Source organism: Ceratotherium simum, chromosome 34 (genome assembly GCF_057802395.1).
Source record: "Ceratotherium simum simum isolate JZ-2026a chromosome 34, ASM5780239v1, whole genome shotgun sequence".
NCBI classification, from domain to species: Eukaryota; Metazoa; Chordata; class Mammalia; order Perissodactyla; family Rhinocerotidae; genus Ceratotherium; species Ceratotherium simum.
In genome coordinates this window covers 10,627,974-10,641,490 of record NC_141933.1, presented here as the reverse complement: position 1 = coordinate 10,641,490, position 13,517 = coordinate 10,627,974, and the positions used below count along the sequence as shown (strand labels likewise).

The window sequence follows — 13,517 nt, the reverse complement described above, 5'->3', positions numbered from 1 at the left end:
AGAGAAAGGAGGGATGGGGGAGGGAAGAAAGAGGGAGAGGAAGGAGGGAATGTGCTGAGGTTCTCTCTAGCTCCTCATCATTCGGAGGCAGAAGTCCCACACAGACTCTGAACATTGAAAAAAAGTAACCAGAAAGCCACCTGCCAGTAGGAGGTTGGCAGCCACCTGCCAACTCTCCCAGTGGTTTTTAACAACACCAGGGAACGGAGTCACGAAAACCACCAAGGCTGACCCAACATAGATGCTTGATAGATGTTTATTGAGCGAAGGAGTAGAGGACAATCACCAGAGCCCTAAAGTTGCCAAAGCCCACTCTGGTTACAAACATAAGCCCACACCCAATGCCCTTAGAAGTGAAGAAACGCACCAAATGGAATTTCTCTGGCAGCCCTGCGTCCTGAAGTGGCTGGGGCTCTAAAAGCCACCTCGTGGAAGGTCTTCCTCTAACTGCAGGTGCTTGTTTCCTTTGGCACAGGAACATGTAATTTCCCATTTTTAGAACAATGCTCCAAAGAACAGTCACAAAAACAACCTTCAGAGGGGGAGGTTTTCTTCCTGGCCACTGCTGGAGCCCTGTAAAACAACAATAACAAAGGGATTTTTCTTCAAAACACTGTTTGCATCTCTCCCTAAAACCGGGAGGCTGTTCGTTAACTTTGCGCAGGCTGAATATAGGTCTCCCCTACCCCTTGGTAGGACCTCCAAACAAACTCTTGCCTTTGGGAGGGGTAGATTTGGAAACTATTCTGCTGTCAGGTCTGTTTTGGTCTTGACATGCCTCCCTCTGTGCGGTTCCTACGTGGCAAAGGTGGAAAGGAAGCTTGTAGAAAGCCAATGTCTGTCTTTTGGGTGCCTCGTACACGTCTGAAACAGGAAGAGGACGATGTGTTCTTGAGAACGTCCAAATAGCAGACAAAAGAAGGTGAGAACCAGGAAGGGTGAGATGCACCTCCTCTAGTCTTAGCCATTAAGAAATCCCATTCATCATCATCTCCAAACTGACTGTCTCTGTGCGTCTCTCTCTCTGCTTCATAAACTCAAAAAATTGGCTCCAAGACTTCAGGAGTCCTTCACCTCCTTTCTCCATCTACCTACACCTTCCTTTCCACCCCACCACCTCCACATTGAGTCGCACCCCACTCATCTCTACCTGAACCTGCATGTTTGTCTCCTCCTTGACCTCCTGGCCTAGTGGCTTTCACCTGCCATGTGGGTCTGCTCACTCCTGGCTTCATCTTACACCTCCCCTGCTCAAGAATGCTCAGCAACTCCTTTTCCTATAGAAAAAGTCCAGCTTTCTTAGTAGGACCTCATCTGGAGCCAGTCTTCCTTTCCAACTTTATCTCTACTAGTCCCTACATAAATCTAAGGTGCCAACCAAAATGGCCTACCCACAATTCCCAAACTCCACCTTTGCTCTCTAGGTACCACCTCCTCCCCATCCCCCAACTTAGAATGACCTTCCTGGTCCTTTCCTCTCTCTCTGACTAAATCCTACCCATTCCTGAAGGTCCACACAAATACCTTCTTGCTGATCAATCTAGTTGAAAATGACCTCCCTCCCCACTCCCTTACTGAAGCACCAAGATTCTGTCCCATTCCTTCAGTATCTTCACTTTGTGGAGAAACCACTAGCATAACTGTTTTTTCAAATGTGTGTTGAATGGTTTAGAGGAAAAAGACACTAAGCCTCTTTTAGAGGCTTGGAAAGAATTGGGCATCAATTAAGTGAAAGCTTTGACATTTCTGCACTCCCCTTTATAGAGCACTTGCTATGACCCTGATGCTGGGCTGAGCACTTCTTATGTATGACTTCATTTAACCCTCACGATGAAACTATAAGGTAAGTACCACGATCCCTTTTTATAGACAAGGAAACAAAGCCTTTGAGAAATTAAATAACTTCCCAAGAGCCTCACAGTTTAAGAGGAGAAGAGCTGGAGTCCGAACTTGGCTCACGATATTGACTGCTATAGCCGATACTCAGTGTTTCATTCTCAGAGAATTGACAACACAGAACAGTTAGGACGAACAAGGTGGGCAGGAAATCATAGGTTCTTCTCCCGGTTGGAACAAATTCACGGAAAGGGTGTGTAAAGGGGATGAGTTCCCATTCCATCTGTTTTTTGTTTTTTTTTTTAACCAGGTAGAGGGATTCAAATCCCTGGAATATCAGGATGCATGATGAAGTTCTCTTTAAAAAATGGTATCTAAGGCTTCTGTGCTTGGGGGGAGTAGCAGGCGAAACAGAACGCTTTCATGCTACACCAAGAATCACGCTAAGATCCAAAGTCAAGTGGCAAGAGCGTGGATTGTGCCGTTCAAGTCCCGGCTCCTACACTTACCAGCTGTGAGACTCAAATAAGCTATTTAACCTCGCTCAGCCTCAGTTTCCTCATCTGTAAAATGAGAATAATACCTCACTGACAGAGTGGTTTGGGTGGATTAAGTGAAATAGTCTATGCACAGCACCTGGCACGTAATGAGTGTTCAATAAATTACTATTGCTGTGCTATTAATTCCCTTGGACATTAGAATCTGCATTTCTTTTCTTTTTTTTTTTTAATCGAAGTATAACATATATAAAGCACATAAAATGCACTCATCTTAAATGGACAGCTTGATAATCATTTACATAGACATACACTTACATAACCACCACCCCAGTCCAGATATAGAATATTTCTAGCACCTCAAAAGGTTGACTCATGCACCGTCTCAGTCCATGGCCCCCACCAGATGTAACCGTGATTTGACTCATCATATTTTCACTCTCCTTCTTCTTGAACTTCATATTAATGGAATCAGACAATGTGTAATCTTTCATTGTTGTGTAGTACTCCACTGTATGAATATACCACAATTTATTTCTCCAATCTTCTGTTGATGGAATTTGGGGTGTTTCAAGTTTGGAGACAACTCCTTTGAACATTCTCGTACGTAACTTTTTGTGGGCATCAGCACTCATGTCTCTCGGGTATATATACCTGGAGTGGAACTCCTGGGTTATAGAGTAGGTATATCTTCAGCTCTAATAGAATCTGCCAAACAATTTTCCTAAGTGGTTATACCATTTCTACACTCCCCACAGCAATGTATGATAGTTTCAGTTGCTCCATATCTTCAACGGCACTTGCTATCGTCACTCTTTTCATTTTAGCCATGCCGGTGGGTGTGCAGTGGTATCTCCTTGTGGTTTTAATTTGCATTTCCCTGATGAGTAACGATGTTGAGCATCTTTTCATAGTTTATTTGGCCATCTGGATATGCTCTTTTGTGAGTGTCTGTTAAGTCTTTGGCCCAGGTTTTATTGGGTCATTTGTCTTTTTCATATTGATTTATAACGGTTCTTCATATAGTCTGGAAACAAATACTTTGTCAGGTATACGTATTGCAGATATCTTCTTTCAAGTCTGAGGGCTGCCTTCTCATGTTTTTATTGGTGCCTTTTGATGAAGAGAGGCTTTTAATTGTGATAAAATCAAATTTATCGATTTTTCTTCTATGGTTAGTGCTTGTGCTGTTTTGAGAAATTTGCGCCCAGCCCCTAAGGTCAGGAAGACATTCTCTCCATGTTAATTTCTTTTAATCTTGCTTTTGTGGTATCTCCTTCTAGAGTTGGAGATAACTGCTTGGTTGTTATTTCAATAAGGAACAGAGGTCTCATAGAAAAACTAACCAGGACTGGCTCACATGATAATGACTGCCTAAGTCTTTGGACCATCCAGCCTGTTATCCTAAGGCTACCTTGTGGCATCTACAGGCACCATTGCTGACTGCAATGCTGTCACTCCAGAGGAGGAGCCCCTAACAGGGGGTTGGCATCTTCCAAAGTGAACCACGAAGGAGAGGGGAGGGTAGCAATCCCCCAACACTGGTTTATACTCTCAAGTCAGCAGCTTACTCTAACAACTGAAGCTCTGATCACATTGCAAACACCTCCTTCCCCATCCTAGCAACATTTTCTCTCCCCCTTTATAAATTTTTTTCCGGTGTGTTTTCTTTTCTTCCTGAATTTTCCCTTTCATTATCATTTGTTTAACCCTTTGTCATCTGTAGGGCATTTGTTATGCATTTGCCTTTTAAACCTTTTCTTCCTTCTGTCTCTCCTCCCCTAAAGCTGGGTTTCTCAACCTCAGTACTGCTAACATTTTGGACTGGCTAATTCTGTGTTGTGGGGACCTGTCCTATATACTGTAGGACTCACAGCTCTCCCTATTTCTCTCTTTTCCTTCCTGCCTTTCTTCTCACTGTCAACCAAGAGGCCTGAGGGAAAAGTAAGGAGGCAAATCATAGCTTTCTCAAGCTTCAAGGAGCCTTAGATACGATCTAGTGCAGCCCCCTCATTTTACAGATGAGGAAACGGATCCTGAGGTGGGGGGAAGAGGATGTGTCAGCGCCAAATACATGGGGGAACAAGCGCCAGGCCAAACAGGAAGTCAAAATTCCAGTGCCTGAGGCAGAATTTCCAGTCCACCAGAGAACCTGGGATTGCTTCCCACAGCTCCTTTCTTGCTCCAAGCCATGAGTCCCATTCCAGAAACCACCGGGGCTGCTCAGATGGAGCAGCAGACTCAAATCCAACAAGACCCTAACACGTGCATATGAGTATCTGTCCCTCGGCGCCCATTCCAGAGCCTCTGGTGGACAAAGATGATCACCAATTCCACCGGGGATGCTTCGTGATGACTAACGCCATGACTGCAACTTAGTTTAATCCTATAATTATGAGAGAAATAATGGTCACCTGGCCACATCTGTCCCAACGGAGGAGTTACAGAGCAAGAGATCTGTGTAGAGCAGGAGGGAGCCTGGAGACCATGTCTCTGTCTCCAAGCAGGCACACGAGGGGATCCCTAGGGCAGCCGAGAGCCCTCAGCCAGAATCTCCCAAGTTATGGTGGGTGTCAACGTTCAGTGAATGCTTACTATGCACTAGACACTGTTATAAACACCTTATAAATATATGAGCCCAGTCCACCCTCATCCAGCCTCTGAAGGAGATGCTGTCATTCACCCATGTTGGAGATGCTGATGCAGAGCCCAGGGAAGCCTTGGTCAATCACCAGGGGAGCTCTCCCTGGGGCAGCTTTGATGGGATCACAAATCAGCACAGATCACCCTCCTCCTTACTTCTTGCCAACATCAAGCTCACCCCCAACATCACCATCAGACACGTATGGAGACCCCCTTGTGTTTAAAAGCCCTACACCAAGAACTTACACAAAATCCTGGGTAGGGGGCTGGCTCCGTGGCGTAATGGTTAAGTTCACCGTGCTCCACTTGAGCACGGTGAACTTTGGGATTCGCAGGTTCAGATCCTGGGTGCGCACCTATGCACCACTTATCAAGCCCTGCTGTGGCAGGCGTCTCACATATAAAGCAGAGGAAGATGGGCACAGATGTTAGCCCAGGGCCAGTCTTCCTCAGCAAAAAGAGGAGGATTGGCAACAGATGTTAGTTCAGGGCTAATCTTCCTCACAAAAAAAAAAATCCCTGGGTGGCATTCAAGATTTTAGTGGTACAAAATGAATATTTTTATATTAACAATTATGGACTTGTTTCAGTGCTTATTAGAAAAATATCAGGTTTCACTTATGGTAGTGACATAAAGGTTTCCTTTTAATTAAATGTAAAGTTTTAAAAATAAATTTATCTAAAGAGAACTATTAAACAAATAGTATATGGATGGCTTGTGGATGTGGCAGAATTTGTGATGATGGCACTTGGCTGACCTAAGTATGGGAAACCCTGCTTTGGTCCCGTCACATCTGAGAGATGGCTGATCCCTGCCATAGCCCCTTTCAGGGCTGTGTCACCCCCTCACTGATCTTATTTCCACCTGCCATTCTCATAGCATCTTTCTCAATAAAACCCTATAGACTTGAAGATCATAGTCAAATAGCACGTGGGCCTTCTTCTACCCCTTTACACAAGTGGGTCACTCGCTTTTGGAGTCACTCTGCTTTCTGTTGATGAGAGAGAAACCCAGAAAGGCTGACAAATGTACTGAAATCCACAAATAAGAGGCCAAGTATGAAGACAGAAAGGAATGAGGAAACCCCACCCCATTCCTTGGACACAGTCCTGGGCCTTCTGCCCCTAGCTGGCCTTACAAGGCACAGACTGGGGAGATGTCAGCCCTGGGGACTTTTGCTGAGGATCCCTCCCAGGCGCTGGCCTGTGAGCTGGACATGGTGGGGCCGATGTGCTCAAGGACCCAACACTGTCCCCCTCCTGCTGGGGGCACAGTGGTACGGAATGGCCTCTTAGCTCCAGAATCTAGGTCCTACAGGGAGTCCTGTAGGCTCTACAGCCCCCTCGGCCCACCCAGTCTCAGAAGAACCCTGGTGATGCAAGGATTGTCCTTCCTTGGCAAATAGGGAAAGTTTAAAAATAAAGCTCATAAATGAGACTGGGGGAACTTGCTCAAAGCCCTGGGGATATAATAACAAACAATAGGCTGATATTGGAACCAGCCACCAAACGCCACTCTCCCCAGCAATTCTCAGAGGACGAGGGATCAAAGGCCCTCTGCCCTTGGAGTGCCCAGCCATTGTATTCTCTTGGGTGCCGCCTCCCCTACAGCTGGGCGGGTGCCTGGTCAAGGAAGCCTGAGCCTTGTTGAGGGCATTGTTCTCCCTCCGAAGAGGATCTCGAAAGCAGAAGGAAATTAGAAACAACCACACAATGAATACCAGATTCTCCTTTCTCCCTACTTCGGCTGCCAGGAGATTAAGCAGGGCCGGCTGACAGCGCCCCACCCAGCAGCTGCTCACCCTCCAGGACATCCGCACCGTGGGGAAGGGCTGCTCCCGGAGGCCTCGCTTGTTCTCTATTGATTTCCACAGTGTCCATTTCCTTTCTCCAGCTAGATGCTGATTCCTGGAGGGCAGAGATGCATCTGGGGCTTCCTTCCCACAAGACACAACATGGACAAGTTACAGGCACTCTGTGTTTGTCAACTGAGTAACTGATTCCATCCGGGCATTTTCCTAAACACTTCACAAGTGTAAACTCATTGAATCCCCATAGCCATCCCATGAGGGAGAAACTATCATTTGTCCCGTTTTAGAGATGATGAAGTGGAGTCCATGTGACCCAGCTGATGGGCAGGACTGATCTGATTGGGGGCAGCTTTGATGGGACCGAATGATCCCATTCCTCACTCTTACCAACATCAACCTCTCCCAACAATTCCATAAGACATGCGCGGAGCCCTTCTTAGGTCAAAGTCCTACCTCACATGCCGAATAAAGAGGATGACCTAAGAGAAAACGTGTCCCCTCCAGAACACGAACCCCAAGAGACAGCATGTGATATGGATGGACATTGAGGAGCTTTTGAGGAGGAGACACACAGAGCTAGCGTCAATCCTATCAACTTAGCATCTGAACATTCCCGCTAAGAACTTTTTCTTAAAAATGCACTTTTTTTTTCTGTTGGGGCTATTCTTCATTTTAACATAAGGTTGTGTTTTATGCCTCCTACGCAAGTAGACACCAGCTTTAAATGTTGTGGAATATTGAGCTCATATTTCTAGTCGAATTTCTGTTTGCTTTTTGCTGCATCCATAGCTACGATCTGAATAAATAGAGAAGAAAGGTTTGGCTCCCAATCCTACTAGCTGGGCCCTATGCCATCATTCCCCAAAACAAAGGGGGAAAAAAGGCCAGAAGTGAGGGACCGGGGCTGATGATGAAGGAAAACACCGTCCTATTCCAAGGGGTACTGAGCAGGGTCAAAACTCCCCAGAAAGGGGTGGTGGAGGGGGCAAGAAGACATTCACTTAATTCCCTATGAGGAGCCAGCACATTTTATAACTGTGGGCAGAGGAGGGAGGAGACGGGCTGCCACAACCCCTCTGCAGATGAAGTCACAGGCTTGGAAGGTACCAATGAATGAACCCCAGCTTGTAAGTGGTGGACCAGGACCTAGAACCCAAGTCCTCTCTGCCCAGCTCAGGGCTCTCTCCCTCCACCCTGCTGCCCATCCGGCTGCAGGATCTGGTGGCTCCGTGCTGTCTGTTAAGTGATCTGCACCCTCTGGATTGCATCATATAATAGTCACTCCTCTGACCGAGTACTGGGCGGTGCCGTCCATCTGAACAAGAAAACCAAAGGATCAGGCTTTGTCCTCGGACTTTCCAGTGTACAATCACACAAATATGATCTGTTTTTTAGAGTTTATTATATCAGAATGTGAAAACAAAGTTGATGGAAAGGTCCAGATCATGCATTCAATGTCTAAATGAGCCCATTGTCGTGCAAAGGAAAGTGAGAGGAATCTTCATCCTTGCTGGGCATCTTCCCCATCCTACCCTCCTTCCCTCCTGTCTAGAAGGCAACTGAGGCTCCTCAGAAAAGCCTCCACACTTGTTCCAGTTACAGCCACCACCTCTTGTGCACTTGATCCCATGCCCATGCTTCTTTCAGGGCACAGAAATCAACTCTCCCATCTTCCTTCAAAATATTTACCCTAATGAGATATCACCTCACGCCCGTCAGAATGGCTATAATTAACAAGACAGGAAACAACATGTGTTGGAGAGGTTGTGGAGAGAAGGGAACTCTCATACACTGCTGGTGGGAGTGCAAACTGGTGCAGCCACTATGGAAAACAGTATGGAGATTCCTCAAAAAATCAACGATAGAACTACCATATGATCCAGCTATTCCACTGTTGGGTATTTATCCAAAGAACTTGAAAACACCAATTTGCAAAGGTACATGCACCCCTGTGTTCATTGCAGCCTTATTCACGATAGCCAAGACTTGGAAGCAACCTAAGTGCCCATCAAGGGACGAATGGATAAAAAAGCTGTGGTATATATACACAATGGAATACTACTCAGCCATAAGAAACGATGAAATCCAGGCATTTGTGACAACATGGATGGACATTGAGGGCATGATGCAAAGTGAAATAAGTCAGAGGGAGAAGGTCAAATACCGTATGATTTCCTTCATTAAGTAGTAGATAATAACAACAATAAACAAACACATATGGACAGAGATTGGATTGGTGGTTACCAGAGGGGAAGGGGGGAGGGAGGAGGGTGAAAGGGATAATTGGGTTCATGTGTGTGGTGATGGGTTGTAATTAGTATTTTGGTGGTGAACATGATGTAATCTATGCAGAAGTAGAAGTACAATGATGTACACCTGAAATTTTTACAATGTTATAAACCAATGTTACTGCAATAAACAAAAAATTTAAAAAAAAAAAAAAAAAATATTTACCCTCTCTCTCCCGCTGGCTTCTTTTGCTCAGCTTATAAACACCTTCAAGTCTGCCCCAAACTGAAAATTCAGACCTCCTTGTGTCTGCCTCCTGTGCCCAGAGAGTGTCCCATCTCCTCTTACCTCTAACACCAAACTTCCTGGTGGTCTACCTTCATCTTCTGAGCTTCTCCCAGCAAATTCCTAAGCCCCTTGCAGGGTGCAGCCCAGCCCAGCCACTCTATGGGAATTGTCCTCTCAAGGGCCACAAATAGTCTCTAAGCATCAAATCCAGTGGCCCCCTTCTCAATACCCATCCCATTTGACCTCCTTGCATTAATTAACCCAACAGAAAAAAACTCCTCTTTGTGAAACGTGCTTAGGACAAGCACTCTTCATTGTTTACCATTCCCCTTTTCCTTAGCTGGCAGAAGCCCAACTTTGTTAAAGGACAGGAAAGAGATTCTTTTATTTCAGCAAGATGGGCACAGCCCTGGTCTAAGGGCAAGCATGTGTCCTTTCTGACCAGTGGGATATAGGAGGAGACCGGTTGGGGTCTTCTGGGGACAACCCCTGCACCACCCCACCACGCCACCACCAATAAGAGGGAGACACGTGAGGAGAATGTCTGCCCCACGATGCTCCCTGTTTCCTGTCTTTGAACTCAGCCATGTGAGGATGTGATACTTAAAGCTGAGGGAAGGCCAAGAGGACCTCAGTGACACTGGGCAGAGCTTTGCTACTGAACATCCTGACTATGAGAAAAATAATCCCTCTTGTCTACATCACCACTGGACAGTTTTGCTGTTACCTGAAGCCAAAAGCATCACCAACCAACATGTCACTCCTCTCTCGGTTACTGACTCTACCCCCCTGTCCCTCGTTCTCAGGTCTCCTGACAGCCCCTCTGCCCACCCCTTGAATGTCAATGTTCTCCTGGCCCTCTGTGCTACCTAGGTGCATACCTCCATCACCCACCTGTTCATTAATTCAATAAATACCTATTGGCACCTTCTAGGTGCCAGGCTGCTCTCATGGAGTTGACATCCAGTGGGGGAGACAAACAAAAAACAAGATAACAAATAAAAATGTTCAAGTTGTGATCAGCACAAGCTCTCAATGAAATGATTGGCTAAAGAGGACTTGGAGAAGGATGTGGAACCTCCTTAGGTCATGGGCAGTGATCCAAGAGGGAACATTTAGGCTGAAGTTTGAAGGATGAGAAAAAGCCGGCCATGCAAAGAGGAGGCAGAGCATTCCAGACAGTGGGAACGATGGTGAAGCACAGGTGAGAACTTGAGGAAGGAAAGACTTGCTATGGGGACCACAAGGAAGCCAGTGAGGCAAAAGAAGAGTGAGTGAAGGAGGGAAGTCCGATGAAGCTGAGATCCAATGTAGAGCCGGTAAGCCATGGGATGGTGGTGGTTGTTATGCTAAGTGCAGTTGGAAGTCTTTGGGTAAGAGGATTGCAAAGGGTTCCTGAACCCAATTCCAACCTGTGTGTGTGTGTGTGTGTGTGTGTGTGTGTGGAGGCTTCCCCACACCACTAAGCAGTTCTCGGATGCCAGCTTGTCCAAGAATTTACTCAATTCTGACACTATCCACCCAGAGACAGAATCAGATTCCACAGGTAAAGGTCTCAGTCTCACAAGACTGCCCTCCACTTCAGATGCCAGCTACAAGCCCAGGTTACCTGTGCTTTGGACCAATCAGCTACAAACTGGAGGTTCCAATGACCCCCTCCAACTCAGGATGCCAGTCACCAGCCCAGGTTGTTACCTGTACTTCTGACCAACTGGCTATAAATCACAGATCCCCACACAACCCCCTCCTCGGGTTCAATTAATTTGCTAGAATGGCTCACAGAGCTCAAGAAAACCCATTCACTCACTAGATTACCCATTTATTACAAAGGCTATTAAAGGATATGAGTCAACAGCCAGATGAAGAGATACATAGGGCAAAGTCCCGAACAAAGGATCTCTGTCCTCGTGGAGCTTGGGGCTCAGCACGGTGGCACGTTCTGGTTCCCCAACGTGGAAGCTCTCAGAAGAAAAGGCCACGAGCTGCCCTTTTGGGATTTTTATGGAGGCTTCATCACATAGTCATGATTGACTGTTGGCAATTGAGTCAACCTCAAGCCCCACCTTTCCTCCCCAGAAATGGGGCGGTGGGACTGGAAGTTCCAATCCTCTGACCATGTGGCTGGTCCCCACCCTTGGGTGAGGTCCAAAAGTCACCTCATTAATGTAACAAAAGACACCTTCATCACTCTCAACACTTAGGAAACTCCAAAGGTTTTGGGAGCTGTGAGCCAGGAACTGTGGATGAAGACCGAACATATATATGAGAAATGACCAACTATATATTTCTTACAAATCACAACATTACAGGATTAACAATCAAATTTGTGTTCCTAAAAAATCACTGTGGCTGGAATTTGGAGCCAGGGTAGCAGTGGGGAGGCAGTGTGGACTCACAGTCACCCAGGTGAGAGATGAGGGTGGCTTGGCCTAGGATGGTGACAGTGCAGATGGAGAGAAGTGATGTTATTTCCCTTGTGATATATTCCCAAGGTAGACATGATGGGACTTACTGATGAGTGGGATATGAGGGGTGAGGAAGTGGGATGCTGCTCATATTTTCCAGCTTGAACATGAGGGAGAGTTGTACCATTGATTGAGATGGAGAAGCAGGTTTGGGAGTGAGGAAGGCAAATCATTTGTGAAGTTCCATTTTGAAAATGCTGAATTTGAAACGCTGTAGCGACATCCAAGTGAAGAGGGCACCAGGCAGTTAAGTATTCAAGGCCGGAGCTCAGGGAATTGGGAATTTGGAGATTGTCAGCCTAGAATTGGTATTTAAAGCCCTAGGAATGGATAAGATCCACTGGGAGAAGCATAGCAAGGGAATCCAATAGGACCATCAGGTCATTCAAGTTAGAAGTATCATTTATTCTTCACTTCTTCCTCTCTCTTCTCCTCCTGTGTTAGATGGCCACATTGTATCAATTCTAAATTCAAAATACTTTTTCAAGTTGTCCTCTCTCTGCATTCCCATGGCTGGTGCCCTTCTAGCCTTCATGTTGTCTCCCCAGGAGACTTTAAACAGCCTCCTGCTCTTTGATGCCTCCAGTTCATCCTCCATTCTGCCACCTGTGGGGTCTGCCCCTGCTCAGCTGAAGCAAAACTGAAACCACAGACTCAACAACAAAAAAACAAACCACCCAATCGAAAAATGGGCAGAGGATCCGAACAGACATTTTTCCAAAGAAGACATACAAATGGCCAATAGGCACGTGAAAAGATGTTCAACATCACTAATCATCAGGGAAATGCAAATCAAAACTACAAGGAGATATCACCTTACTCCTGTTAGAATGGCTATAATTTCCAAGACAAAAAATAACAAATGTTGGAGAGGATGAGGAGAAAAGGGAATCCTCATACACTGCTGGTGGGAATGCAAACTGGTGCAGCCACTATGGAAAACAGTATGGAGAGTCTTCAAAAAGTTAAAAATAGAAATACCATGCAACCCAGCTATCCCAATACTGGGTATTTATCCAAAGAACTTAAAATCAACAATCCAAAGAGACTTACGCATCCCTATGTTCATTGCAGCATTATTCACAATAGCCGAGATGTGGAAGCAACCCAAGTGCCCAACAACTGATGAATGGATAAAGAAGATGTGGTGTATATATATACAATGGAATACTCCTCAGCCATAGAGAAAGAGAAAACTGTCCCATTTGCAACAACATAGATGGAACTTGAGGGTATTATGTTAAGTGAAATAAGCCAGACAGAGAAAGACAAAGACCACATGATCTCACTCATATGTGGAAGATAAACAAACACATGGACAAAGAGAACAGATTAGTGGTTACCAGAAGGGAAGGGAGTTGAGGGGTGGGCGAAAGGGGTAAAGGGGCACATATATATGATGACTGATAAATAATAACACACACCTGAAATTTCACAATGTTATAAATTATTATGACCTCAATAAAATAATTTAAAAAAAAAAAACCCTGAAACCAGAGAGTGCAGGAGGCAACCTCAGAGAAGCAGTCATGGAATGATGCCAGGGTGGAACAGCGTCACCCAGACCTGAGCTGGAGAGGCACCAGCAACAGAGAGAGAACCAGGTGCCCAGATGGGTAACCATGGCAACCAGGGAGGCGCAGGCAGATGCTGGCCTTGCACCCTATTCAGCAATCTGCTCTGGCGGGAGTGGCTTTATTAGCCCAGCTTACTTGTGCCAGCCCATGTGGTTTCAAAGGTAAAGGCAC

General features: G+C 45.9%; 1 long non-coding RNA gene across 1 annotated transcript in view; it reads right to left on the bottom strand.

The window, feature by feature from the left end:
• Window positions 1-246: 246 nt before the first annotated feature.
• The window catches only part of LOC147912556 (uncharacterized), a 51,559-nt gene continuing 38,288 nt past the window's right edge, over window positions 247-13,517 (bottom strand). Inside the window, exon 3 of the long non-coding RNA XR_015549721.1 lies at window positions 247-573. This is a non-coding gene — a long non-coding RNA (uncharacterized LOC147912556). The remainder of the gene's footprint in view (window positions 574-13,517) is intronic.